Consider the following 4,300-nt stretch of genomic DNA (forward strand, 5'->3'; position numbering starts at 1 on the left):
AAAAAAAAAAAAAGACAGGCATGTCAAGGAAGGCAGGTAAACCAGAAGAAAGATAATTCATAGGTAGGTAGTGAACCAAGAAAATAAGAAACCAGATTAACCCAGTGTCAGGAAAGTAAGTGTAAGGTATGTGGATAGATGGACAGGTAGACATCATGAACATTCAATCTAAAGATGGGCTAGCACACGGGTAGGTGGATTTAAATAGCTTACTAAATAGAGTGAGATGAATTGCAGTAACAAAGGTGACTGCCTATAGTATACCAGGACACAATCTGAAAACCAGGTCAGATTTTGAGCCCAATAGCCCAGGTCCTTCCCCCCTCTTTCCATCTCACTTCTCCTGCCTGACCACTTCACTTCACTACTGTAGCTTCCAATTCTGTCTAGGTCACAGTTCTTGAGATATGCTCAGAGTACTAGATATGGATTCTAGCAAACTGTTTAGAAATGAGATACTCATATCCCAGATCCCAATTAGTTTCCAAGTATCATCATCCAACAGAAAGAACTCCTGGGCTCAGACCTGGGTTGCTTTCTTTCCCCAGAGTCCCCAGCCCAGAGGCACAGGCTCCTCACATTGTCCTCAGGTAGCCAACGATGATATCTGTCACCTTCTGGCATAGTGGAGTTGCCATCTTGTTATTTAGGATTTTAACTTCCAGCAACTTGAGAGTTTGTAAGACATTATCTGTTGACAACTATAGGAGAGAGGGGACTCAGGAAGAAAGGAAGGTTGAAGAGTAAAGATAATAAAGAGAATAAGAACCCCTGGTAGAGAACGGAAGAGGAGTGAATCCAGGAAGAGGATTAAAGTTGGATCAGGGGTTGAGGGGATGGAGAAGGTATATAGGTCAGATTAGGGACATGGAAATCAGACCTGGAGCTATGAATGAACTGGACCAAGTGGTGCTCTGCTGATTGGAAATTTTTCTTACTCTCCTGGCAGAACAGGTATGTACCCAACCAGCTACCTTGATGGAGATGGTCCTATGCTGATTGGAGCCAGTAAAATGTCTGAGATGTCCTCACCTGATCAGCAACTTGGAGTGCCTCCATAATGTCCTCAATGTTCTTTCTTGAGATATCCCATTCCCGGTTCCCGTCAGTGATCTCTGAGGAACCTATCATAATTATATACATCTCCATAAGAAATAAGGAAGGTGAAGCAGGGGAACTGTTTTTCTCTTGCTATAGGTGGGTATTTCATCATAGGTGAGTATCATGGTAAAACAAAACATGCAAAGAATATTAAGAATCAGAAGACACAAGTTTGGGTCCTGACTCAGAGTCTGCCTCCCACTAACAATATATCCTTAGGCAATTTGCTTAACTCCTGGAGACTCTATTTCTTCATATGTAAAATAAGTATATTAAAAGTTAACATGAGAGGGGCACCTGGATGGCTCAGGTCATGATCTCAAGGTCCTGGGATTGAGCCCGGGTGGGGAGTCTGCTTCAGGATTCTCTCCCTCCCTCTGGCCCTTCCCCCACTTGCTCTCACTCCCTGTCTCTAAAATAAAGAAATAAATCTTTTTAAAAAATATGCATAAGAGTCAAAAAAAACAAGATATCTGCTATTAGGTGTCAACTTTCAAGACTTCAGCCTGCCCTTTGGATCACATCTTTCCCCTTGAGATCATAAACTGCCTTCTATGGGTGAAAGTTGGATAGAGATTTGGAGTAGGGGAGTGCTTGTCCATAAGACTATGAAAAATTGATTACTATAAACTACAAAACTTATACTCCAGTGACATATACCCCTAGTCTTGGTTAATAGTGACAGAAAAAAACCCTGAAAACTGATTTAGTCTGAGTTCAGTCTATCTACTACCAGCAGATAGTAGATTGATTGACTGATTGGTTTAAATGTTCTGGTTTGTCTTTACTAAAGACATTATTTAACATGCTTTACTTACTTTACTCATTTGTAAAATGGTCATCATTGTGTGATAGTAGCAGTAGTAGTTGTAGTAGTATCTAACTCATAGAGGTGTTAGGATCATTTTATGAAATAATGTACATAGAATAGTGCCTGGCATATAGTAATAACTCAGGCAATATTGATTATTATTATTCTCAATTAGAAACTGTTGGCACTCTACCTGAATCCACAGGATCCCATATCTCTGTAGCAGAAGTGCTCTTTGTTGTCATTTTAAGACCAGGTCCTGGACATTAGTTCAGGTTAGGGGTAGGAAATGAGACAACCAAAAAGCAACTAGAAAGGAAGTGTATTAAACAGAAGGGGAGAGAGGGGTAGGAAGAGAAATAGAGAGATATTACTTAAAATGAACAAGCCCAAATTCCCAAAGACATGTAGAAATCTAATGCTATGAAAGATAACCCAACAAAATCAACAACTGGAACAGGAAATTACTTCAGAGGATATTAATTTTGTAAAACAGCCTCTTAAAGACATAAACAAAGTAATAGTAATGATAATCATTGTTGCCATCTTCTTCCTCCTCCTCCTCCTCATCAAATGAATAATATTTTCTATAGGTTTGGTATTTTTTTCAAAATAAAACGTTAGGAGAGAAAGTAAGATTCACCAGTTATCAAAAGACACCGTTAGGTGAGTAAAAATGGCAGAGCTCAGAGTGCAAAAAAATACATATCACACATAAAATCAACAAAGTACCCGTATCCAAAATATATAATAATCCCCTGCAAATCAAAGAAAAACACGAAGAAAAATGGATAAGAGACTTAAAAGGAATTTATAAAAGAGTATATCCAAATGGCCCATAAACACATTTAAAGGTTTGGCTCAATCTAACTAGGAATTAGGGAAGTAAAAATTAAAACCACAGAAGTATATTGCAACACACCCACCAGAATGGCTTAAACTTAAAAGGTTTACAAGAACTAGTGTGGAACAATAGAGATTTTCATATACTACTAGTGGGATATAAAATAATACAGCCACTTTGGAAAACAATTTGGTATTATCTACTAGAAGCTTAAGATATGTATACTCTATAATCACAGACCTGTACCTCTGAAACAAATAATACATTATATGTTAAAAAAAAAAAAGAAGAAGAAGAAGAAGAAGATAGTAGGAAGGGAAAAATGAAGGGGGGTGGGAATCGGAGGGGGAGACGAACCATGAGAGACTATGGACTCTGAGAAACAAACTGAGGGTTCAAGAGGGGAGGGGGCCGGGGGGATGAGCTAGCCTGGTGATGGGTATTAAAGAGGGCACGTACTGAATGGAGCACTGGGTGTTATGCACAAACAATGAATCATGGAACACTTTATCTAAAACTAATGATGTAATGTATGGGGATTAACATAAGAATAAAAAAAAATTAAAAAAAAAAACTAATGATGTAACGTATGGTGATTAACATAACATAATAAAATTTTTTTAAAAATCTCTCTCTCCAGATGTTGAGTTGCAAAACCTTATTTCGATATTTTAGACTTCTTCATTTCTTGTACTACTTAAAACTCAATACATCCAACATTGAACATATTATCTTCTCTCCATCCCTAAATTAATCCCTATCTCTGGGCATTTCTTGAGTCTTGGTCATCTTTAACTTCTCTCCCACACCACCCACAGCCCTGCCAGGACAGAGGATTTTACTTACTAAATGCCCCTTGAATCCAACCCTTTGCTACTCTTACACGGCCACTGTCCTACTTCATTTCTCATGTTCAGACTCACCTCCTCTCTAGGCCTGACCCTGCTCCAGTCCCTGTTTCTGTCCTTCTCACCGATACCAGACAACAGCACTAGGAGGAAGCAGTTAAGATGACACAGAGGAAGGGTCTCCTGGGAATACGATCCAATTGTTGAGAAATAATCACATCTTAGCAACCAAACCTAGAATGCTTACCCTGGAACTAACCCACCAGCTCCTATTCTAAAAACCTAAGGTGGAATAGAGCTTCCACTCCCCCAAATATGACTCCTGGAGAGAAATGGCTTTATTATAACTTCTTCTTTAAAATACCTGCTGCAGGGGCGCCTGGGTGGCTCAGTCGTTGGGTGTCTGCCTTCGGCTCAGGTCATGATCCCAGGGTCCTGGGATCGAGCCCCGCATCGGGCTCCCTGCTCAGCGGGAGGCCTGCTTCTCCCTCTTCCATTCCCCCTGCTTGTGTTCCCTCTCTCACTGTGTCTCTCTCTGTCAAATAAATAAATAAAATCTTTTTTTTTTAAAGATTTTATTTATTTATTTGAGACAGAGAGAATGAGAGACAGAGAGCATGAGAGGGAGGAGGGTCAGAGGGAGAAGCAGACTCCCTGCCGAGCAGGGAGCCCAATGCGGGACTCGATCCCGGGACT

The 4,300-nt window shown here is 40.0% G+C and overlaps 1 long non-coding RNA gene across 1 annotated transcript; it reads right to left on the bottom strand.

Annotated features, from left to right (window-relative positions):
- Window positions 1–57: 57 nt before the first annotated feature.
- Window positions 58–4,122, bottom strand: LOC145718533 (uncharacterized). Its single transcript, XR_014141878.1, has 3 exons — window positions 3,969–4,122; window positions 2,106–2,221; window positions 58–1,124 (listed from the first exon to the last, which is right to left on the bottom strand). It is a non-coding gene; the product is annotated as an uncharacterized LOC145718533 (long non-coding RNA).
- Window positions 4,123–4,300: the final 178 nt, after the last annotated feature.

This window comes from Leptonychotes weddellii, unplaced genomic scaffold, assembly GCF_054177405.1.
Source record: "Leptonychotes weddellii isolate Sample4059 unplaced genomic scaffold, ASM5417740v2 HiC_scaffold_17053, whole genome shotgun sequence".
Taxonomy (NCBI): Eukaryota; Metazoa; Chordata; class Mammalia; order Carnivora; family Phocidae; genus Leptonychotes; species Leptonychotes weddellii.